At 49.6% G+C, this 25174-nt stretch overlaps 1 long non-coding RNA gene across 19 annotated transcripts in view; it reads left to right on the forward strand.

The window, feature by feature from the left end:
* The window catches only part of LOC131419616 (uncharacterized), a 237199-nt gene that overhangs the window by 18952 nt on the left and 193073 nt on the right, over positions 1-25174 (forward strand). For 16 of the 19 annotated variants that reach the window (XR_009223296.1, XR_009223304.1, XR_009223300.1 and 13 more), the window contains exon 2: positions 23863-23953. This is a non-coding gene — a long non-coding RNA (uncharacterized LOC131419616). Of the gene's footprint in view, positions 1-18526; positions 19106-21579; positions 21595-22936; positions 23250-23862; positions 23954-25174 lie in introns of those variants that run through there. The other 3 variants (XR_009223305.1, XR_009223306.1, XR_009223303.1) reach the window with 3 other exon arrangements.

Consider the following 25174-nt stretch of genomic DNA (forward strand, 5'->3'; position numbering starts at 1 on the left):
GCTTCCCAGTTGTGTAGTGTACAACCTGCACAACTGTATGTGGATCAGACAGCCTGGGTTTGAATCCTGGCTCTACCAATAATTAGTTGTGTGATATTGGTTAAGCTGTTTAACCTCTCTGAGGTTCAGTGGTTCTGTCTGTAAAATGAATATTGTGATAGTATCTACTTCATAGCGTTGTTGTGAGGATTAAATGAAATAATGCATATACGGCGCTTAGGATAATGTCCTGCCCACTTTAAGAAGTCAGTGAGCCTTGGTTGCTGTAATTGTTATCGCAGGTTGTTTTTTAGGAGCTGGAGACACAAAGATGGAAAGACCCAGTCTGTGGGGAACCAGAGGGGAAAGAAGCAGGATATGAATGCAGTGATTGTTAGAGGGCCTAAGTCCATCCGGGCAGATGAGGGAGTGTTCCCACTGAGGCTGGACTTGAGCCCAATCTTAGGAGTAGAAGTGCTGAGCCTGTTGTGGGCAGATAGGAGATGGAAGGACATTGTCGACAGAAGGGCCAGCACCTACAAGGCTCAGACAGGGGGGAGCCTGGCTCAGTCTGGGAACCGCAGGAGCTGTTTGCCTGAGCAAACCACAGTGGAGCGCCCGGGAGAGGAACCAAAGCTAGAAGAGGCTGGCGGCTGGGCGTTGAGTCCGCCCTGGAGCCTCTACATGAGAGCCCAGGAGGAATGTTGAGCCAGGGAGTGACATGACTGGATTTGGGGACCAGATCATTCTAGCTGCTTTGAGGAGGTGGGATTGGAGAGAGGGCAGGGAGCCTGTGGCAAGAAGATCAGGAGAGGGAAGGACGCTATTTCAAAAGCCCTTGTAGTGTATTTTTTTTCCATTCAAGTTAAAAGTCTTTATATTCAAAGTGGCGTGTATGATATGATCCCACATTCGTCATCCCTTCCCAGCTTCTCTGCGTAGAAAGATGCTTGGAATGGTGTGCACCTGAAAGCTGCTGCAGCCTGGTGGGGTGTGGGTAATGGTGCCAGGTTGCTAGGGAAGCTTGGCCTGTCCCACTGACAGCGGCTTCATATGGATGCAGAGCTTTTTGAACATATGGAAGAGAGAGAGACGTGAGCATTAGAGTAGGAAGCTCCTGCTCATAGTGTGTTTGAATTCAGAGTCTCACGCCTTTTTAAAAGAATTAGGTTTTTAATCAGAATAATACATGCACATATTTAAAATCAAATGAGAAAGACTTATATGGAAAAGCTGGAGTCCCCTACCCCGCTGACCCCCTCATCGCCTGCCCTTAGTCCTGTCCCAGAGTGTAGGGAATGGGATACTGACTCAGGTCAGTATCTCTAAATAACAGGCCCAGTTGTCTGGCCCTCCAGTGACTTAGACCTTTATTCTGGGCCCTCCCCAGTCTCCTGTGACTCACGCTTGCTGAGCCCGAGATATCAGCATGCCCGCTCTCCCCTCCTCCCTTTCCTGGCATCTGTATTTTCACATCGGCAAGGCGTGGCACGTTCGTATTCTGTCTCATATCCATAATTAAGACTCCTGTGCTTTATCTGCAGGATTAATTCTGAAAGTGGAAACGCTGGTAAACAGTGTTTGCATTATTATGCTTCTAAATGGCCTTCCTTAGGCATCCAAGTGGTAGATGCTGATGACGGGTCCTTTCTGGACAGCTCTCTGTTCACCCTGGGATTTCGAATCACCTGCTCCTCCTGAACTGCTTGGCTTTATCCTGAGAGTAGCTGCTTTTGAACCTCAGTCCACTCCATCAAGGGCCCCCTGCCCTGTTTCTCAGATCACTCCCCTGGGGACCCCCAGCTCCCTCGTGTTGTGGTTACTGTGGACCTGCTGCGGTGTGGGCGGTTCCTGGAACTTCCCTTCTCTGCTTTCCATGGCTCTTCTGGGCTTGAGCCACTTTTTCCTGGATTCCCCATCCATCTCTTTCTAAGTTGGCTCCCTTGTTTTGCAGGATCGTGTACCTTGCTAGGAGCATAATCTGAACACTAAGTAAATTCTTCTCGATCTCATGTTACACCTGCTGCTCATTTTATCCAGGAACATGAGTCATCATTTCTTTCAAATAATGCTTGTTTTTATAAGGATATTTTTTCTGGTAGAAAATTTGGGAAATGTGAAGAGTACAAGGAAGGAAATAATGTGAACACATTTCGGGGCATTTCCTTTCTTTTTTCTTTGCATATTTCTTTTAAATGTGAGATCACCTAATACGACAATTTTATTGGATTTTTCTCTTAACGTAGTAGAAGTATTTCCACATGATTTTAAAAGCAGCCTTTTAACTATCACTTTTAATGCAACATAACGTTGTAATATCCCATTACAATGATAGTTTGTCATTTTCCCAATTTTACCTGTAGTAGTGAGTATTAAGAATAGTTCCTGTAGTTTTCTCTCATAACTAGTGCTGGGATGAGTGTTTTTGTGTGTGTTTAAGTGTGTGTGTGTGTGTGTGTACGCACATGTGCAAATAAACCTATTTCCATCTTTCAGGTTTCCTTAGGATAGATTTCTGGAAAGGTTCTAGACATTTTTAAGGCTCTTGATGCATATCGTTAAGTTGCTTTCCCATTTGGTTTTGCTAAATTGCAGCCACAAAATGATGTCACACATCTTCCCTGCTTGGAGTTGGTTTCTTATTAAGCTGGGTTTCTGAGGCCAGGGAGACGTGGATTTGGTGGAGGGGAAGGGGAGTGCTCTTCAGCATTTGTCACTATTTCTCATTTTGATTTTGGGTTTCCCTTAAATACCACGCTTTGCTTCTTGGGAAATGGGAGAAGCCCCTTAGGACTGCAGTGGAGTTTATGCCCTGAGGTTTGCATGACTGAGTGGGGAGAATCCTGGCCTGAGCCAGAGGACCAATCGCTGTCAGTCTCGCCTAAGAGAACTTTGGAAGGTCGCTCAGCTTCTGTCAGCTGTTCTCTCGTTGGTTAAGGGTGGATCATGACACCCACTTTAGGGTTGCTGGAGGTGAAACGAGCTGATGTAAATCTGACTGCTCAGCAGGGCACTACCATTTCTATTTTGGGGATGCTTTGGCGGAAATCAAAAGCATGCTTTTTTTTTTTTTTCCTGCTGAGGAAGATTTGCCTTGAGCTGACATCTGTGCCAATCTTCCTCTGTGTTTTAGTATGTGGGCCGCCAGCATAGCATGGCTGCTAACAGTGTGGTGTAGGTCTGCGCTTGGGAACCGAACCCAGGCCGCTGAAGCAGAGCACACTGAATTTAACCACTAGGCCACTGAGGCTGGCTGAAAAGCGTGGTTTTTGGATGCAAAACCAAAGGGTTTAGTTTCTGCCTCTGATGCGTTTGGCTAGCTGTGCATTCCTTGCAGTCACTCAGCCTCGTTGGGGATAAATACCTATGTCATATGGCTGGCAGCTCTTCCCCCGTTATGTGTGTGTCCCCCAAAATGATGACATGAGAGAAGTGCGTTTGCATCCTAGTTACCTACCACTTACGTGACCTTGGACAAGTTGCTTTGCTTCTTGGACCTTAGTTTCTTTTCCCATAAAATGGGCATGATAATACCTGGCCTTTCCTCCTGAGGTAGTTGTGAAGGCTGGACAAGATGGTGCCTGTAACTTGCTTGGCCCAGCGCCTGGCCCTGGGGAGGGCTCAGTCAAGGTCTGTTGTAAGCACTGTGCTCTCCAGCAGACCCGAAGGTCCCCCGAGCTGAGTCAAACCAACCTGCAGGTTAGCTTCTCAGGCCGGTTGCCTGTGGCTTTTGGCAGGTGGGTTCGTAGTTTGGACTCTTCAAAGTCAGAAGGGACCCATCCAAGCTCGTCATTTGATGGATGACAAAGTCAGGCTCCAGATGGTGTGTAGTTCTTTGGGAATTTTCTCACTATTTCCATCTGTGTGCCAAAGGAAGAGCACACACGTACACACGCACGCATATATGCACAGACTAGATCTGGAAAGATGCACAAAAAAATGATAATAGCGGCTGCTACTAGGAGGCCGACTGGGGGCCTCGTGGGAGCAGGAGGGAAGCTTAGCATTGTCTCTGTGACTCTTCATTTGGTGGAAATTTTTACCATGTGATTCGTTCTTCAATCAATAAGAAACAAGTTCTTAAAAATCTACCAGGTAGTAAAAAGTCTTTGAATGCCATCCTGCTTCGTAATGCATTAAGAAGAAGCCCTAGGAGTGTTCTGAAATCGGTTTGTTTTGTAGCTGTCCATCTGAACTCAGGTCCCCTGAATCCCAGGCCAGAGGGCTTTCTTCCACTCACACAGACCGTCTCCCGTCCCCTCTGGCCTCCTTTTTTGCCTTCCAGAATCTGCCAACGTGAGTCCTGGACACCCGGCGTGTGTTCCCCAGGCAGCTGACCACCCCTCTGTTCCACCCTCCGGGGTGGTCAGTGTGGGGGAGCCCTGGGCCAGACTGAGCAGGCCTGAGGCTGGAGGCCTTGGCCTCCTCCTCCCCAGCCCCCTTCCTGGCCCCGGCGCCTCCAGCGCAGAAGGAAGAGTCTGTGCAGCCTGTTCTCTATCCTCCGTTGAACCAGGGCCCGTTCCAAGAATCTCAGGGCTGCTTTGCTTGCATGGCAGGGTGGAGCGGCTCTCCCAGGCCTCATGCGCAGAGTTGGCAGCTCCCAGGAAAAATTTCTTTTCCCCTTTCTTTCTGGCACGGAGGGTGGATTCCCTGCCCCGCCCCAGACCGTGTGTCTCAGGGGTCATTTGAGTTGAGTCCTGATGGAGCATCTCGCTCTGTGGCCTCAGTGGGGCAGGAATCCTGAAAGCCTGATCTTCTCCCTCCTGAAAGCCTTTGATCTTCATCTTGGCTCGGAGCCCCCTTGCCTCATTTCCCCCAGCCCCGTTGTCACAGCTGGTGAGCCAGGCTGTTAGCTCAGAGTCACGGCTCTTTGGAGGCCGTTGTGTTCAGTGGTGAGCAGTTTTTTCTACCCAGCGACCAATTCAGGAAACATAAAAGCATTTATAGGCCCACTTTTGTTTTTCCATTGAAAATGAAAATAACCATATTGATGCCATGGTCGGGGTGGGCAGGAGGGTGGTGCATCTGCTTGGATTGTCCACTTCATTAGAGAGAAGGCTCTTATTAGGAAGTGCCAGTGCTTTCTGCCGTTCACACCTGGGCACATTTCAGCAGCGCGGAGCCAACTTTCTCCTCTTCTCATTCTCAAAGCAGACTTCAGGCCAAGGGATCTTACTATTTATCTACTTCTTCACGGCACGGATGAGGGAAACTAAGACCCAGAGTGGATATGTGACGTTCCCCAGGGAAAGACTTTGTAAGGTTCTGAGTAGTAAGACTTGTTATTATTGGTAACAAGGACAATAGTAATAATAATAGGAAGCAGCAGTAGCAGCCACAAAGTGTGGGGCTTTTATTTTTCAGCCGGGTGGCTTCTTCTCTCTTCTGCCAGCAGCACAGGCCTGTGGTGTTTGTATTTTTCCTTGGCCAGGGATGTATTTTGAAATTTAAATGATAAGGCAAACAAGCCCTCTTTTCATTGAAGCTTTAGAAAACTTGCGTGAAACCTCTTCACGGTGCCTTTGGAGCCAAGATAGGCCAAGTTTCTCTTTAAACGTGGGGAGAGGGGGACATTAAGGACACTCCATCCACAGAGAGTGAGTGACGGCATTCATCTTGATTGAGCTCAGTGAATTAGCACAAGGACGATGTGGGTCCTACCATGCTCACCCTTTTCCGTATGTGCTGGTGGCCAATTTGTCTGTGCTCAAAATGGAAAGCTGACAAGATGGGCTGTTTTTCCTGTTAAAAATAATTACATGCCAGATGCCGTTCCAAGTTCTCTGCCCGAACCAGTTAAAGATTTTTGGATCTTTTGCCCAGAATGCATGTTCAGAAGGTAAGCTTGTTAGCGTCTGAGCCAAGCGTAATAATAATGATTCAGGTCAGGGACTACAAAGGGCTCTGTGATGAGCAAAAAATAATGATTGCATATTGCATATAATGAAACCTTTTAAATACATATATACATGATGGGGTGGTCCCAGCAACAAAAATTTATGTTACAACTGCAGAATTAAGCCTCCGTCCGCCTTTAAGTTTGTTCTTAGAAGCAGTTGGTCGCCAGTTCCTTTCTCCCTGGTAACCAGAGCTTCCCAGAAACCCATTCTGACAGAAGAGCTGCCAGAGGCCTTTTAAGCAAGACTTGCTTAAAGGTGTGGCTTTGCAGGCCTCCTTCTTTTACATCCATTCTATAAAAAGAGGGTGACTGCTCAGCCCTGTGTAAAGAACCCATTTTCTGGAGTCAGACTAGGTTTGGATCTTAGCTCTGCCGCTTAGTAGCTGTATGAACTTCAGCAAGGGTCCTCTGTGCCTCGTTTGTAGAGTGAGAACAAGAATTCTCCCCTTGCAGGGTTGGGGCATGGACTAGAGAGAATATTTATAAGATGCCGCATTAGTTTCCTAGGGCTGCCATAACAATTTATCACACCCTGGGGGGCTGACAACAACAGATATTTATTTTCTCACAGTTCTGGAGCCTAGAAGTCTAAGATCAAGGTGTCAGCAGGGCTGTGCACTCTCCAAAGGCTCTAGGGAAGAATCCTGCCTTGTCTTCTCTAGCTTCTGGTATTGCTGGAAATTCTTGCCATTGCTTGGCCTGTAGTTACATCATTCCAATTTCTGCCTCCATGGCCTTCTCCCGATGTGTGTCTCTGTGTCCTCTCATCTTCTTATAAGGATGCCAGTCATTGGATTTAGGACCTGCCCTAGTCCAGTATGACCTCATCCTAACAAATTACTCTACATAGGCCTTATTTCCAAATAAGGTCACATTCTGAGGTTCTGGGGACACATGAATTTTGGGGAGACATTATTCCACCCAGTAGAGATGCCTGGCGTATTGTTGCAGATAACATCCGAGCAGATGATAACGTTTGGTATTTTTATGATTGTCACATCAGAAGTATGGGTAGATATTTCTCAAATAAGATGGCAACGAGCTTGGTTGCTTGAGGAACAGAAGGAGGGCCAGATGGCAGAAGCTGAGTGAAGGGGGCGGTTGGATTGACGGTTGGAGAGGAGGCAGTATGGGATCAAGCAGCTGGCTGTGTGGAGGGGTGACTGACCACATTGCTTTATTACAGGTGACAGTGATGGTGGTCTGGTTGGGGTGGTGGCCAAGCCACTGGAGGGAAGAGGGTCCCTTCTAGATTCTGTGATTCCTTGTCTGTTCTCCTGGCCACTTGGGGCCCTGGTCTCTGTCTTGCTGTGTCACCTTGGATGGTGAAGTGTCACTTAGGTTGAGAGGGATGAGGAGAAAATGGAATGCTTTAGAGTCTGAGGGCAAGTCTGACCCCAAGGCCTGTGATGTGAATTGTTTTTTATGGCCTCTGTGCATGAGTCCTGGCTCTGTTCCTTGCTAGTTGCACATAATCTCCTGGGCCCTACTGAGCCCCAGGGAATAAAGGGACTAGGGCTAAAGGGTTGTTGAGGGATTCAGCTGGATTCCATAGTCAGTTTTGGTCAACAAGCAGGCGTTCCGTAATCCCTTCTACCTCAGGGCAGTCCTGCCCCAGGAATCTCAGAGATTGCCTGCATTCCTCTCCTGGAACTGGAATGCGGGCCGCAGTGACAGTGGCTCCAGGGGAATTTGAGCCTCTCCTCCCTCCTGCTCTCTGCTGAGTCCTGCTGACTGGGTAATGCCATCTCCCTTCTGCTTGCTGGGCCCAGTCCCCTCCTACCTTCTCCATCCTGGCTCAGGCTGGCCCCAGCTGGGCTAAGTGGACATCGACCCCATGGACAAATTGTTTTCTAGAAACCACCTTGTGGGTCTCGGTATCCTGGCCTGTGCTCAGCAAGTGTTGGGAACATGTAATTTGAAGGTTTGTCATTGGGAAGACTACTGAGGAATTAAAGCAAGTGACTCAGCTCAAACCATATGGGGTCAAAAACAGGATCTGACTCTGATGATGATAGTAATAATAATAGCTTCTGCTTATCGAGTTTATTTAGTACCAGCCAAATGCTAGTCTAAGCACTTTCCATCAATTATCTCATCCTCATAACAACCCCATGTTCTAAGTACTATTATAACCATCCCCATTTTACAGATGAAGAAACTGAGGCACGGAGAGGTTGACTAACTTGGCCCAAGGTCACCGAGGTAATAAAAGCCAGAGCTGGGATTTGAACCCAGGTAACAAGGCTCCACAGGCCGGGAGCTTAACTGCTCAGGTAATATAGATGGTATATTAACTGCTGTTCTTTTGCTGCTGTTCTTGTGGGTCTCATAAACAGGCTCTGAAGGTCAAGCTCAAAGAAGGGGTTGTTCGTCTATTTAAGGAACGTTCCTGAATGTGTTGACAGTTTGTCAGACACTGTGCTAGGCGAGGGGGTTAGAAAGAAAAATGAAAAGGGATTCCTGTCATCGGTTGTGTCTATCACTGTTCAGCGTCTGCTCCCCTTCCTGTGGGAGAGGATGCTTCCCTCCTCCTGGCGCCGAGGCCAGGCTGTGTGACGTGCTCTGACCAATGAAATGTGAGCAGAAGCATGGCACTTCCAGGTGGAAGCTTTAAGATCCATGCCACAGCACGTTCCAGATGGCAGCTGCTCTCGCATCCTGGGTCCCGGGATGAGGAGGACAGTGCTGAGCAGAGACCCCAGTGGACCCACATTGGATGAACGTGTAGTGTGAGTAAGGAGTAAACCTGGAACGTTGCAGCCACTGTGATCTCGGCACGATGCCGCCTGTCCCCACTCTCACGGCCCCTCTCTCACAAATCACGGTCCAGTGAGGTGCTCCGTGAATGTTTTTATCGTGAGCCCATAACTGGGACAAATGTTTAGCTTCCTGAAGTGGTGGCGTTTATTTAAAACCACACCGGCGGGCATGCGCGAGGCTGTCACCTTTATATGTTACCAGGATGCCTTCGATTGTGATGCCTGCTCTGTACACAGTTGGGTGACATCTCCCAGTAGGGAAAAGTCATCTTTTCCTTAAAAGGCAGGTTTCTCAAACTCATAAAATATGTACCCAGAAGGTTACAGAAACAGGTCCTTAGGAGTAACTAAATATATTTAATGTTTTTCTAGCTTGGAACTGGATTCCTGCTCCATCCCATATATGCATGCTATTAAAAATAATGCATTGGAAACTTCTCCCAGCATTTACTCTTTAGAGACGTAATGATAACTTTCATTTTCTTCTGTCATGCGTTTTTGCTTTGTGCCTTTTACGCGTCAAGTATCGAGTCTTCACGGTAGCCCTAGAAAAACTAAAGATGATTCTCCCCATTTTGCAGATGAGAAAACTGAGGCCTCAGAGATGTAAAGTACTTTGCCCAAGGTCGTGTAGCTGGTGAGTAGCTAAGCAGGGGTTTGGAGCCGTCATGCCTGACTCCAGTCGATCCTGTGGCCTCTGGTTGTCATTGCAAGCCAGCACAGGGCACAGAGTAAGCTAAACTCCCTCTTGAAATCGGATGTCCACCCGTGTTTGTCTGTAGACATCTGAAGTCAGCTGGCGAGTGGAGGATGCAGATGGCCCGAGAGAGCAGTTTTGTGCGTTCAGACGCCAGGAGGGCTTTTACCATCAGGCGAGCTGAGTGTTTGCAGACAGCTAGTTAATGTACAACGACACTCGGGCTCCAGGTCCGGACACCGACCCTCCGAGGCGGGGTGAGCCCAAGCAGGCCAGAATTGGAAGACACTCTTTTGAATGGGGGCTGGCGTGTGGCTGTGTGGTCCACCGTGTATCCCCAGCATCTGGAAGAGAACCCGGCCTGCAGCAGGTGCTCGGTAAATACCTGTTGATCCTATGATGGCCGTAGCTGACGAGCTCTGTTTATAAACGTCTGTTACCAAATTCATTCAACAATTGAGCAGTCGTAATGCCCTGCTCTAGGCACCTGGAACACAAGAGCAAATGAAACGAAGTTCGTACTCTGATGGAGCTTAAATCTAGAGGGAGGGGGAGCTAGAGTATGTTAGGGAGTGATTTGTACTATGGAGAAAAATAAAGCAGAGAGAGGGCTTCTGAGGGTAGGGGTTCAGACACGAGTGGAGTTGGGGAATGAACCAGCCAGTGGCTGGGGACACGGAGCACAGATACACCCACGTCAGTCATGCGGTGGTTGGATGAGTCAGGGTCCCAGTGGCTCAGCTGAGGAGGGTCCAATGAAGGGGCCATGGACAGAGGTGTGGGAGGGTTAAGGAACCAACATGAGGCGTAATGCAGGCCCAGCCCTGGGAAGTGGGAGGTGGAGGTGGGGAGCTTGGTAGGGCTGAAGTGTGGGGGGACCCAGCCCCTGCTGCGTGGAGGGAGTCCCATAATTCCTACGGTGAACTCATGCTTGTTTTGCCCTCTGACCTCCTGCTGGTGCCTCCCATTGGCTGAACTCAGCCGATAGTCAGTGCATTGGGTCCATTGATGGAGCCCGTAGACGTCTGCTTGCTGGGCACAGATCAGGGTGGAGAAGGGCAGGCTTGGATTGGAGCTGGGGGAGGAAGCAACAGGAGAATAACCCAGAGAGTGAGGAGGTTCATGTGACTGGAGAGGAGTGGGCAGGTGAGGGAAGGATAGGCAGTGAGGTCAGAGAGGCAAGGGGTACACACCACGTGGGGCCTTTGTGCTGTATTTGGAGGGAAGTGGGAAGCCAGGAGAGTTGGCATGAATGTATATAAATATCACGGACACTACCATCAGGATAACGTTTCTCCACGGTGGGTGTGGACGGAGGCTCCTTAGGATTAGTGCTGGGACCCCAGAGCCGACCCCGGGGAGGAAAAGGTCTTCTCCCCCGACCCCCCTGGATGAGGCATTTGCCTGGTCTACGTGCCATGTGCCTGCCAGCCTGTAAATGACAGGAAAGAGAAAGGAGCAGTGCGTCTCAAAAGAGGATATTCTGGAGCTCTTGATAATCAGATTCCATTGTAAAGTCATGCTTTGAGTTACAGCATTGAAATCTTTGTTCCGTGGAAAACTTTTTACAGACTGTCCCTGGCGAGCCCTGAATCCTGTTTGCATCTGTCCTTAAAATAGTGTGGGATGCTGGGAGACGGGCTCTGAAGGGGCAGAGGTCATGTGCTCCCTGTGCTAGCCACACCTTGGTGGGGCAGCCCTGGCCACGGGGACCCCCGCCACTCTCGTAGCTGTGCTTCGAGGAGCAGGGCACACAATGGCTTTCTTGTCTGGTTCCCTGAAGTTGGGTTGGGTTGGGTTGGGTTCCCAAAGACTGTGGCACTGAAATGGCCTTGGCCACATGGGAGGCCGGTCCCGCCCAGAAGTTGCCTGGCGTCTTCTCAGGCCAGACTGCTGCCAAGTCCCTCTTGGTGAGCTGGTTCTCACAGGATGCCCAGAGGTGGGAGGGCACACTCGTGGGTCCTGGGTTCATCTCGCGTGGGCTAGTGAGTGAGGACAGAGGGATCTGCTACAGTCGGGTTCTACCACTGTGACCAAGTAGACTGGAAACCCTTTGCAGGCAGGAGTTCTTTTTGACCTTTGTACCCCCCAGAGCTGGCTCTGGGAATGGATGGTTTGGGGCAAAGTGCTAACGTCTTTGAGTCTCAGTCTCCACCCCTGTAAAATGGGGATGATGTGCATCGAAGAGCTGTTGGGAGTGAGGCCAAGAACCTGGCACATGGTACCTGTTCAGTGAATTCCCTTCCAACTCAGAATTAGGTCTTTACCCCTCTCATTGTCCAGGAGGAGGGGGATGCAGGCACTACTAGCCGCCTTTTATAGGAGGTCAGAATCGAAGGCAAGAGGCTAAATACGGTGCCTGAGGTGGGATTGTGGTGGAATCCACGTCCTGCCCCCAAAGCTTGTGTGCTCCATAGCCGTAATTTCATAGCCCATCATCTGACCAAAGAGCTGAACACCAGCGTTTTTGTTTGTAAAGTCACTCATACATTTTTATGTTATTTTAAAATTATTTATTACTGTATTATTTATTCTTCATTGATTTTTGTTTTATTATTATTATTTTATTTTTATTTATTGTTTCTAAAGTTGTACGGCCCTTTAAACTTCTGTGGGATGTTTTATGTTTACATCCTTGGAATTTTATGCCTGTCCTTACCTTTTATGCACTTTGGGTTTTTAAGACAAAAGCTGAAAAACCGATTGGCCCGTTGATGGGACTCTGCACGGAACTTGTTAACACCTTGCTCCTGCAGCGGTGCTGGGCTCTTCCCTGGAAGGCCGTGTCTCTGCGGCATGGCGTGCTGCTCCCAGCCCCAGCCCCCTTGAAGATCATCTGTCCCCTCCTTCTCTCCAGAGAGGTCCTGGCTGGGCCCGCAGAAACTAGTATGCACGAGCCCTCCCGCTCCTCAGAAGAGAGCTGGTTTGTCTCCAGCTGATTAATCAGTCTTAGGACACCAGCATCTTGACTCCTTCAGCTCGGTCACCAGCAAGTCACGGAACCCCTCAGTCCTTCAGTGGGTATCAGGGGGAATTGGACAAGGTGGCCTGCAGGGGTCTTCCTAGGATTCACGTAATGGAGAACAAGTATCCTAAGGGGAGAGGGCCAGGTCAGAATCCTCCCTCTGGAACCTTCTGTCATATGCCCCAAAGTCCCCAAGGGAGAGCCCCAGCTTCCTGGTCTGCAGAATCGGCAGGCGGGACCCTGCCCACCACTCAGGGTTGCTGTGGGACGGAAACAGGTGATGCGGTTGGAAGAGGTTTGTAACAGGCCAGGTGTTTATAAATCAAACATTTCGTGAGTGACACTTGCTTTTGTATATGAGGTTGGAAGCCCTCAGCTCCCTGGGCAGACTACAGGTGCTCACCTGGAACTTGGTACGGATTCCTTGAGAGAAGCCCCTTTCCGTCCAGAGCACGGCCTCGCGGGTCATGCCTTCTGAAGCTGCTGAATCCCGGGCAGGGAATTCTTCATACTCGTCATGGTCTTTGGGGAGCCTCCTGGCCTCTGAATTATTGATGCGTGTCTACATTATTAAAAGGCTCTATTTGCATTAGTTAGCTGGATTTGGTGCCCCTGTGAATGGGGAAGCTGCCCCGGGGAAGCAGTCCTGATTGCAGCCTCATGATGACAGCTCTGAAATAATAAATGTGAAACAGTGGGGGAGAGCCGAGGCCACCGTTACCTGAGACTGTGCTCTTTGCTGCTCATTCTGCACATATGGCTTGTCCCTCTCCTCTTCCCTGCCCACAGGGCCTTCCGAGCTCGGCTCTTCTATAAGCCACACGACCCTTCTGTAACCTGCTTAGCCTCCTTGGTTCTTAAAGATGCAACTCAGCTGCCACCTCCCCCAGGAAGTCCTCCCTGACTTCCAGATTTAGGACAGGCTGCCAGAGCCTTTCTCATCCCCTTGCATCAGAACGTCCGTCTCGTCTACTAGACGAACTCCTTGGGGATGAACCTGTGTTTTATATGCATCTGACTGCCTGGAGCAGTACCTGGAACCTAGTGGGTGCTCTATTTGTGTGGGGTGTTGGCTGCAGTAGTGGGAAAAGATTTCCTAAAGGAGGCGGGATTGGAATTGAGCCCTTCGTATGATATAAAAGGAGTGTGTGGGAGGGTGTGTGTTGTGAGGGGGGATGACGCTGGGGGACCAAAGCCAAGGCTTTGTTGTGGCTGCTGAGATGGATCCTTTCCTTGGAGCTGATGGTCAGAGTGAGGGCTGGTGGGGACTCAGCTTGAAGGCTGACACCTTAATAGTGAGTGAAGAGTGTGGTCTGGGTCTTAAGGGAAAAGGGGGATCCTCGGGGCTTTTGAGCAGACATGCCCCAAGATAATAAGATTGTCTCTTGGGTAGACTGGTTGGGATGGAGGGGAGAGGGTGAAGGCAGGGAGCAGGAGGAGGTTCAGAAGCATTTGAGAGCCTAGACCAGGTGGATGGTAGAGGGCAGAGGAATGGAGAGACAAAGATATTATTTGAGTCTAGAAATTTAAGATGACTAGCCCTTGACCCTAAGCATACGTACAGCTGACTCAACATTGCCATCCTCCATCTACCAGATAAGGTTATGCAAGTGGTATGATCCAGAGCACTCTGGAAGCTGGCAGGAGCATAAAAAATACATCAGATATGCAGATGAACTGCCCAGGGTATCTCTGGTCTTGAGAATTCTTAGTTGACCTGAGACTTTTACAGAACGGAATGTTCTGTCTCCCTATCCATAGCCTCAAGGCCTGGCACAAATTTGTGAGTGCCAGAGAGATTTCCAAAGTGGACAAAGTGGTTTCTCTCCTGAGCAAAACTTAAGGGAAGGTTATTCCCGTTTGTCGAAACTTCACCTTCCCATCCAACCTGAGTTTCTGAAAGGCCCCGCTCTCCAAGGGTCCCAGGCAGGGCTGGACTGGTCCTTGTCAACCTTGAGGCCGGGGGTGGTCCTTTTATCAGAGATGCCCATGGGAATCATCCACCTAGAAGTCTTTTCCACGTTCACATCCCAGACCCCGCTCAGGGTCTGGAAGGTGTGCTTTATAAAGGCTCTTCAGGCAGTTGAAGCTTGAAGAGCTACTGAACTGAATGGTTATGCAACAGAACAAAGTAACTGGTCTTAAAATGTCAGTAGGACGTAAGGAATGAAAATGAGACTGGAAAATTCTCCTCCATTTGCACTATAAGACACAGTTCTGTGGCTTGGTACTTGAGGCCTTGGTTGGCGTCCGTGCTGGCTTTGGTCTTCCCTCCCTCTCAACAGACCCCACAGTCTTCTGTTTCTTCAGGTTTCCTTGGAGCCTTTACCTGGGTGGGGCTCCTTCCAGGTGAGGTGTTTTCCTCTCTGCCCATCTCTCCAAGTAACAGATAATACTCGGAGGCCTTGGTTGAGTCCCACCTTCTGGAGGTGAAACATGAGCTTTTTCTTTCTAGAACACTCCTCGTTCTTACTCTTACATTCTCACTGCTTGCTTCCCCAGGTTGCTGGCTCCCTTTTCATGAGTGGAGCCCAGGTGATGAGTGTCCAGGTAGCACCCACAGAGGCTAGCCCACGGCTAAGGGGCAGCCGAGATGCGTGAGGCAAATTCAGGATATGAAGAGAGTTCATAGAAAAGGAATCTCGTATGGCACTGAAACATAAGATATCTACCCACTCAAGAAAAGGGAAATGTAAATAAAAAATGCTACCTTTCCTCATTTAGATCTTATAATGTGCAAGTTGATAATGTACTATGTTGTTGACAGAGCTGTGGAAAAACAGATCCTCTCTTACATCCGTTGCTGGAGGGAATGAAGCTGGCACAGCCCTTCGGGAGAGGTCTGTGTCGTTCTCTATGCAGACTACAAATGAATGTGCCTTTTGACCCAGTAGTCACATGCTGGGATATTTCCCCTAGAAATCTACCTACAGATATTTGTGTGAAACAAACAACGCACAAGATTATTCATGGTCACATTTTTACAGTATCAAAAGATTGGGAGCAGCTCAAATATCTGTGAGTCGAAGACTGGTTCAGTGAATGGTGGCCCCTTGCACAGTGGACTAGATGTGGAAAAGAGTGAGGAAGCACTGTGTGCATGGCATGGGCAGATCTTGGGATATATTGTTGAGGAAAAAAAGCAAAGTGCAGATTAGTGAGCACAGCATGCCATCTTTTGTGTAAAAGCGTATGTGTGGAGGGGATGTAAGAATTTATATGTGCCCCAATTCTGTAAGGATACACTGGAAACTAACGCAAGTGGTACCTGTGTGTTATGGGGGGAGACTGGGCAGAGGGGGAAAGGGATATGAAGGAGACTTTTGACTGTGTATCTTTGGGAATCATTTGAATTTTGAACCATGTTGATTGTGTTGTCTATCGTATATTTAATTTAAACAGTTCATGACCTACTTATGGTTATGGGTTTTGGGGAAGAAAATTGCAGAGCTAAAGTGCCATTTCTTATCGGATCACATCAAAGGTATGTCATATCAACATGGCTTATACAAATCCCAGTTGAGGAACATTGTACAAAATACTCAACCAGTGCTCCTCAAAACTGAGACGGTCAACAAAAACAAGGAAAGTCTGAGAATCTGCCACAGCCAAGAGGAGCCTAAGGAGACACGACGATTAAATGTAATGTGGGATCTCAGATGGGATCCAGGAACAGAAGAAGGACATTAGGAAAAAACTAAGAAAATCTGAATCAAGTATGGACTTTAGTTCATAATCATGTATCAATATTGGTTTCTTATTTGTGAGAAATGTACCATAGCAATAAAGGTGTTAGTAATAGGGAAAACTGGGTGCAGAGTATATGAGGAACCTCTGTATTATCTTTACAATTTTTCTGTAAAATTCGAAAACTGTTCTGAAAAAATTTATTTAAAAATGTGCAGAAAAAAAATTCATGGCCTTTTTTGATTCTCTCAATAGCCTGTGAGTTATTTCTATCTTGCAGGTGAGGTTCAGACAGGTTACAAATGTGCCCGGGTGCCCACAGCTGGTGCATGGTGGTGGGAACTCTGGTGTGGCATGGCCTGGCAGAGGAGGTGGTGCCAGGTGAGTGTGGAAAGGACCTGGGTGGTGCCGGAGCACAAGAAGAGGGAGAGAATTCCAGGCCCAGGGCGGAGTGAGCTCCTATCCCCATGTGTGGATGTGGGCTATCTTTTGGGGAGCTGGGAGTGGAAACACAGCTTGGGGTTAGATCCCAGGGGCCCCCGTGGGAGATGCTGAGTTGCTGGGAAGGGGATGGCAGATGGTTTCATTCTTTGGGCCAGCCCTGATTGGTTGGGTGGCTGCTGAGAGCGTGCCCTGGCTCATCGGGAAGCCTGTGATCGTTTTTGAGGTTGCCAAGGACAGGGAAGGGGGACTTGGAGAACAGGCGGCAGATATCTGCTGAGGCCTGGGGACCCTGGAGTTTTCTGTTCCTTCCCTTAGACCTCAGAAGACCGTTACCTCCTCAGTGTCTCTGTAGTGGGGTCAGGGCGGTTTGGGAATGCCGCGGGAGCAAACCAGGGCTAGAGAAGCTCCGGGGATCCTCAGAGGCTTGAGTCCTTGGAGTCTTTCAGGATAAGGCAGAACTCGCTCTCAGAGCAAGGTGTTCCCAGGAGGTGGAAAGACTGGTTTTCAATCAGATAAAGGTAGGATTCTGTGGAAACTTCCAGCACCCTATCGTCTCCAAGAGGTGTCTGTCTTCATACTCCAGCACTGGCAAGTTAAAGGGGGTGGAAGAAGAAACAGGGACACTTAAAAATAAGAAAAGACAAAAACTGTATGAGCTGTGTATGTGTCTCTGCGTGGGTGCGCACATGTGTACATGTGGGTGCGTGGGCCAGGGGCTTTCGTGGCTGCATGCTGGCTGTTAGGGACTAGAAACTTCTTTCAAGGGCAGTTAGGCAAAAGTTTGTCTCCCTGGAAGCAAGACTGAGGGTCAGACATCCGGTTTACAGGATAGGTCATTGTTGAGGAGCACTTTGGTGTTGATAAAGAAGCATTTCATAAGAGATTTTTAATCTCTGTGGTTTCCCAGATAACAACATTTGAAGCTTGACTTGAAACTCGGGCCATATATACCTGTTGGGGACACCTGTCTGTGCTTTTGGAGGTGATGCCATTGCTCCTGGTCAGGGACTCTGAGAAAGATAACTAATAATAAAAACAACTGATGCTTATATAGGTTACCGAGCGCTGGGATTAGGCTTATAACACACAGCTGTGGTGTGGACCAGTGCAGAGCTGGCTTTACAGATATTAAGACGAGTCACTTTGCCTGATCTTTGTGGAGCTCCTGGCATTTTTCAAAGCACGAAATCAGTGTCTACACATGGGGTTGAGCAATGCAATATTGATATGTGGATTTTGTCCTTTGGTCTCCGGTGTAGACTCATCAGTGGCTCACATGCCCTTTGTCTTAAATTAAGAAAATGCTGTTACAGAAAAGTTTTTAAACATTTTATATTAAAAAAAGAATGCAGAGGGAATCAAAACAGACCCCAAAACCAGGGGGAGGGGCGAAATCTCTCCTAAATTTTAAAGATAAAACTTTTATGGGGGGTGAATAAGGGGGCTGTGAATAATTTACTGATTGATTTGTCACGGTGGTTTCCTGTAAGCGTTGGTCTAGTTGACATGTTTGGGGGCAGGTACCCTTCTGTGGTGGTATTTTCCTTTCTTCGGGATTCTCTGTGGTTGTGTGGGAGGAGTGAGGGCCGTGGAATTGCATCTTCTTGAGTTCCTAACCCAAGTGCAGTCCCAAACTGTGTGATCCAGTACTTAATCCGTGAGGACTCCCTCATGGTCCTCATCTGTCCACTGGAGACAGTAATACGCACTTTGCAGGCTTCTGGTCAGAATTAGATGAGATAATGTATGGTAACGCCTGGCCCAGGGCCTGACACACGATTGGCATTCAGTCCCTGGTGGTCTAGTCGAGGGCAGAGCGATTCTCTGGACGTGGCCTCTTCCACCTCCAGTGAAGGACGTGGGCCAGGGAGTGAAAGTCTCAGTGGTAAGTGGGGGAGTCATTTCGTCTCAGCCTTCTGGGAGGGTGAATTTGGACCAGGGGTCACGAGTCGCAGAGACAGGACTTGATTCATTAGAAGTCCAGTTATCAGGCTCTCTACACCTCCATACAGGAGAGAGGTTGGGACAAGGGGTCTTTGCGGGCCCTTTGTGCCCTGTCCCCTGTGCTTCTGTGGGCTGGCTTCATTGGAGGGGCCCATCTAGCTTCTCCGCCGGGATCTCCTAGGCAGTGGTCACCATCTCCGCTCTCACCCCACGTGGGAAGTTACCAAAGTCGCTGAGGTGACGGCTCATCTAGATTTCCAAGTGCTGGTAGCTCAGCCAGCGCCTTAGGAGAGCATCCTGGAGCCGAGTTGCCTGTTGGCCGACCATTGTGATTTTGGGTAGCCCATACCCAGGCTCAGAGGCACTGGAGGAGCTGCCTCCATTTCTGGTTTTAGGACTCTTGGAGCTGCGTCACGGCGGCGGTAATTGCCGTGATGACTTTTGTGTTTGGCCCAAACTAGGGCAGCAGTGAGTGCAGTGGAGCAGAGCAGGTCTGCAGCTTCTAGGCAGAGCTGGGAGGCATCAGGGAACCACATCGGCTAACTCTGTGTCTCGTTGCAAGGGACTATGAGCCAGAGGCCCATTGGAGAGACGCTCGGATGCTTGGCGAGCTGAGTGACTGCCCCTGCCACGAGTAAGCTTGGATCCTTGGATGAGTCATCTAATTTCTGCTCAGCACATCATTCTCCTGCATGGAAGCTTTGGGCAAGAGGCAGTCACGTGTAATGGTTAGTGCATGGACCCTGGTGCTAGCCTGCCTGAGTTTAAATCCAGCTGTGTGATCTTCAGTACAATATTAACTTCCTGGGCTTCAGCTTTCTCATCTGTGAAAGAGGGACTCGTAACAGGATCTATCTCAAAGGGTTGGGGTTTTAAATGAGTTAACATGTGTAACGTGCACAGTACAGTGCCTGGCCCCCAGCAAGGTTATTGTGAAGACTAAGAGGTTAAGCCCTTGGCACAAACTAAGGCTCAGTAAATGTGAGCTGCTGTCCCCAGACCCTTATTACTATTAATGAAGCCTGTCCTGGCTCCTCCCCCTCCCTTTCCCCACAGCAGCCTGGTACCCACTGGTCTGGTTTCAGAGTTCCTGCCATGTGTAACGGCAGGTTCTTGAGCTGGCTGCTCCTCTTCAGCAGTGGGGCCCCTGGGGGCAGGGCCCCTGGGTCTTGGTCCTTTCTGCTTCCATAGTGTCTAGTGCAGCATCCAGCTGTGTGGAGAAGGTGCTCAGTAGACAGTGCCCGAGTGTGACTTTGGCTGGCATACGGTCGCTGGGAGAACAAATGAGGTTCTCTCATGCTGTCCAGATCTTAGATCAGAAAGAGTCGGCGGCAGAAGGTTATCAAGCATCTATGATGTGCAAGATTGTCGCCCAGAGCCTAGAAGTACCCAGTGGAAGGAGAGCCCGTCTTCCAGGACCTGGGCTCCAGGTGAAGAGGCAAGATGGAACCTCCCAGAGAACTAACAGCAATGGGAACCTAGAGCAGTCATGAAAGACTGAGTAGGAGTCAGTGCCCAGTAGAAGGCCGGGCAGGGGAAAGTGAGGGATTGGCTCCGAGGATCCTGAGAAGGCTGCCTGGAAGAGGTGGCCCGTGAGTGACATAGGATTTTGAGATGGGGAATGGAATATGGGGGGTTCTGCTGGGCAGAATGAGGCAGGTTTACCTCAGGGAGCTCGCTGCAGGGCGGGTGCCAGGGTGAGTCTGAGGGGGCTGTTGGTTGTGGCAGAGGCTTTCTCTAGGGTATAATGTGCTGGGGAAGTGGTTGTGACTGAACTCTAAAAATGAATGGGAGAGGGAGGGAGAGATCACAGAGGAATAGGAGGAGGAAGAGCGGATGGGGTGGGGGACAGATGCTATTTAAGTCTCTGAACACCGTATAGAATAATTTACCCCGCAGGTTCCCACTGTTCCCCAGGGGCGTGCCCCTGCCCTGCCCTTTTCTGTCCTGCGAGCCTGTCGTTTCTCCTCCTGGCTCCTCTCTCCCCAGCCCCAGAAGCCAGTGTGCCAGCATCCTGGCCATTTCCTGCCCCGAGGGCCTCCCACCCTCCTCTGATCCCAGTCACCCTGCGCAGGCATGATCTCACCCCACGGCCGGGAAGCTGGGCTCCTGTTCCCGCCTGTTTACCCTGGCGCAGCGACAGGTCCGTCACGTGGTGCCCCTGGGATGCCAGCCCCGTGAGTCGCCGGCAGTGAGCACAGGCGGGTAGGCGGGGGGCATTCTTCTGGGCTGACTTGAGCCCGGCCTGCCTGGCACGGGACCCCCTTCTCCTGGAGGCAACTCAAGGGTGCTGTGCACTGGATGCTGAGTCATTGCCCCTCGGTGTGGCCTCTGAGTCACCAGGGCAGCCCTGTCCTTAACAGCAAGTCCTTTGTGGGACCCTCCTGGGCCCAAACTGGCATTTGACCCTCTCAGCCACTGGCCACCCTCGAGGTCTCTTGCACCCTGACCACTTTAGGGCCCATGTCTAGGATGCCTCGTGGGCTGAACTGTGTCCCTTTGTGCCCCAGCATCCAAGAGTGTAACGCAAGTCAGCTGCTGAGTTATAGGAGAGAAGCGTGGGCAGGTTAAGCAAGCTGGGGCGGGCCGAACCAGGCAAGATCCTTGGGGAAGAGGGCCGTGTCTCGTGTCCTGACAGGGCCACAGGAGGAACGCACAAATCTCGTGTCTTGCGTATTTTGTGAGCATCTTGAAATGACCTTGAAAACCCACCCCTGTCACTGGAGGGAGCAGGTGCAATAATAGCATCTGTATTGGCACCGTGCCACGTGTCATTCCTGTCCCAACCCCAAGACCTCGGGCACTGTCCTCATACCCGTTTCATGGCTGAAGAAACTGAGGGTTTAGTAGGAGAAGACACTTGCTCAGAGTCACAGAGCTAGAAAGTGGCGTGTCTGGAATTTGAGCCCAGACCTCAGTTCACTATATTAGACTCCCTGATTCGAGTGTATTTGTTTGTTTCTCTCATTGTCTCTCTCTTTCCTTTTTTTTCTTTCTTCTCTTTTGCTGATTGGCTGCTGGAGACTTCCCTGAGGAAGGCAGCTGTCAGCAGTGCAGGAAACCGACTATTAAAGGGAAACAAAAGTGTCATTAGGAGTCCTGCTGTCACTGTGGATTCAGCCTGCGTGCTGAGCCCTGAGGGCAAACTGGGGCGGTGGACCTCATCCGAAGGGACGGAGGAAGCAGCTGGAGGCCTTGACAGTGAGGACCCCTAAGGGTTTGTGTCTGGGAGGCGGGGGTGGCGTTGGGACCTGGTGTGAGGAAATTGGGCAGCTCCTTGACCCTGAGGGGAAACCTGTGTTGAGGTTGCAGGATGCTGGGGAAGTGTCTCAGCCTTAAGAGAAGCCCACTGGGGTTCAAGTTCTGGACAGGTGGCTTTGGGGGGTCATTTCATTTCTGCTGCTCTTGGTGGTCTCTTACATAAAGAGAGGAAGTTGGGCTAGACCCATTTCTAAAGCATAGCCCCCCTGGGGGTGGGGACATCTGCATGGGGGGGAGAGGATTAAATCTGTATTTGTGATGAGCTCCCCTGGTGAGGCTGGAGAACCCCTTTCAGGTCAGCCCCTGAGAGGCAGTGATTTCTGGCTTCACTTGGGGCGGGCGAGGGTCCCATTCCCACACTGCTACTCTGGCTGGAGCTGAAGGGGCTGCCCGTTGGGATGGTCTCTCTCCACTTCCCGCCATCCCCCTTCCCAGGCCCGCCTGATGGAAGCCATGCCGCAGTTCCCATTCATATTCACGCTCATCTTGTTTTTCTTTTAGAAAAGAGAGATGTGAAATATTCTTATGCCCACCTTTCTATCAAAAGGAGAGAAGGAAAACAAGGGCTGTGTGTTTCTAGAAAGATGGGAGTTCACACCTCTCTTCCTAGAAGTAAAGAATGTCTTATACCTGCCCGGACTCTAGATATAGACCAAAGAATGGGGGGGGGATTTGACAGAGAATGGGGGTGTGTAGGGTTCAGCTGGCGGAAACACGGGTGGATGTCCGGCAGAAGACATTACGGTACTTTCTATGTGCAGGTCTGTGCTGAAATACTTCCTTATATTAACTCAGTTAATTCTTGCCAGAAACCTAATGGGAGAGGTATCTATACTGTCATTATCCCCATTTACCAGATGAAGAAGTTAAGGGTTAGGGAGGCACAGTCACTTGTCAAGGCCACACAGCTAGTAACAGACAAGGCCATCATTTAGACCTAGAGCATGGAGCCCCAGGACTGTGCTCCTGGATGTGCCCTGGGGAGAATTTCATAGCCCTCGAATAGTCCACCTGGTAAGAAGTGCTGGGTACTGCCACATATTTAATTTCATTCAAACCTCCCACCCTTGTGTTATCCCATATGATAGATTGATTGACTGAGGCCAAAGAGTTCAGTTTAGTCTACTATACTCAGAGTGCTGCCATGTGCCTACATTGTTCTAGGTATTGGGATACTGAGATCAACATGGTCTGTTTTGGATTCTTGATGATGTTGTCTACAAGAGGAGGCGGTCCTTTTCCCTAGGGACTCTCCGTGAGTTAGGGACACACAAGGATGGAGGTCCACATCTTCTGACTTCAACTTTGTTGCTTTTTCCCTTCATGTGCTCCCCTCTCCTCCACCCGCTTAGTTGCCTGGCACACGGTAGAGGTTCCATAAATATTTGTTGAATGAATGAATGTGTATTAACTCGTGTGTTTTCTACAACTGGAAAGTTTTGTGAATTGGAAACATCTTCAAATGAATCTTCAAAACAGATTGGTCTGCGTGGTGGACTGGGATGAAATTAAGCTCTGGGCCGAGAAAAGATGAAACGTGGTTTGAGTTGAAGAAACGAAGATGATAAGAGTTTAATGTTCAGAATCTTCTGAGGCTGTCAGCCTAGAAAGGTCTCATGATTCTAATTCTGTTATTATCTCGAGTGTGTAAAACCCCAAGAGGCTTAAGCTTATCACCGACACGGTGGCTGTGAGGTCTCTGTTTAGCCTGAGATTACCTCCTGCAGCCGATGTGTGAGCAAGGTGGAGAGAGGTGTTGAAATGGACACTTTTTGAAGAGAGACATACTGAATATCGGCAAAAAGGCCAGATGTTGAGCTGGGGTTTCTGGTTTTGATTGAAAGTTTCAGAGCAGTCTTCTGGAAGGGAAGGATTGTGGTACGAGGGTTTTTAGAACTGTGGCGGCCAGTAGAAGGTGGGCAATATCGTATGAATTTGAATGAAGTCTAATGTAGATCTCCAGGTAACCTGGAGCCACCACTTTTCTTTTTCGCCACTCCTGCCTCTTTTTCTCTTGTTACTGCACCCGAAGATTCATTTTTAATGGCACTTTTAAATAAGAGGAAAACAGTATTTTTTTCCTCCCAATGTTCTTATGTTTGTTTGCAGTTGGACGCCTCATTTTGGGCCATTTCAGTTGATGGTTCGGCTGTCCAACTCCCCAGCTGTATCCTCGCATCCGTAAACATACAGAATGACTAAGTGTGGGTTCTTATCTTACTAGGAAATGGAAGAAAGAATAAGAATCAACGTTTCCTGGATGGCCACCCCGTACCAGGCGTGATGGCACACGCTCTTTACTGAGGACCAGTATGGTAGGTTAAGCCACTCTCTCGTGGTCACACAGTGGCAGAGTCAGAATTTGAACTCTGGTCTCTGTCTTTTGAGCTTGCTTTCTTCCTACTACCCTGGACTCCAAGTAAATAACTTTATGGTACATGCCATGGTACATAAGCAGCTCTGAGGTTGGGACAGAAATGTCCATTGCTAGCCTGTGAGTATCTTACCAGATCCTGTTTGGTATCTTTGTGCTTTCTCTCTGAACTGAGCAGAGGCGGGGCGGTGCTGAACTTGGAGGAATCAGTGCAAAGTCAGATCTGGGCTGTAGAGTCACCTGGGCTTGATCTGGGGCCTGCTATTTATTTAACCTGCTGTAGCCTCAGTTTCCTTTATCTGTAAAATGGGTATGATACCACCTAGGTCAAAGGTTTTTGAGTGGGACTCTCATGTCTGCAGTGCCTGGTACGTGGAAGGCCCTCAGCAATCGTTTGTTTCTTTGTCCCTACAAGTAGTGAGGCTGAGTCACAAGTGCCGAGGGGAGATCACTTTCTCTTCTCTCCTTAAATATGTCATCGCCCCCCCTTCAGGTTGTATTATCTGGGTGTGGCCAGCCCTAGGAATAATGCCGATGTGCGAACTGATCGGTGACATAAAACCCTGTGAACCCCTCCTTTCTCGCAGGGCCCCATGACTGGCTTGCAGCTGCCAGAGGTGATGAGCACTAAGGGTGCCCCAGGGACTGTGGGGGACTGTGGGAGACTGTGGGGAATGGCGTGTGCAAATCTGGGCAGTGTGTCTTACTGGAACGGCCAGGCAGCTTTGCGGAGGGAATTGGCTGCCGGGGGAAGAGAAGAGGAGCAGGTTTTGGTGTGGGGCTGCAAGAGATACGGCTCCTCCTGGCAGACTGGTTCCCAGTTGTGGGCGCTGGGGTGTGGTGTGGGACTGGGAACGGGCTGCTCCCTAAAGGCGCCCTCAGAAGGCGGGGAATCCCAGATTGGAGCATTTAGGGACAGGATTTCTGGGAGCTTAGGAGCTGGGCGGTACCATGGGGAGATTCTCCAGGTGGGTTGCCTGCTGACAGGTAGTCTTGTAGAGAAGGGGAATTGATAACCGTGGGCTAGCTCGTGAGCTCTCAGTCTCTTGTGGAGTTTATCACTTTGCCATATGGCCATGGCTCTCCCTTCTGCTGTGTGACCCTCTCAAGGGCAGGGAAGCTCTTTGCAGAGTGCCCTTCACATTGAAACATGATGGCTGTT

Source organism: Diceros bicornis, chromosome 21, assembly GCF_020826845.1.
Source record: "Diceros bicornis minor isolate mBicDic1 chromosome 21, mDicBic1.mat.cur, whole genome shotgun sequence".
Lineage (NCBI taxonomy): Eukaryota > Metazoa > Chordata > Mammalia > Perissodactyla > Rhinocerotidae > Diceros > Diceros bicornis.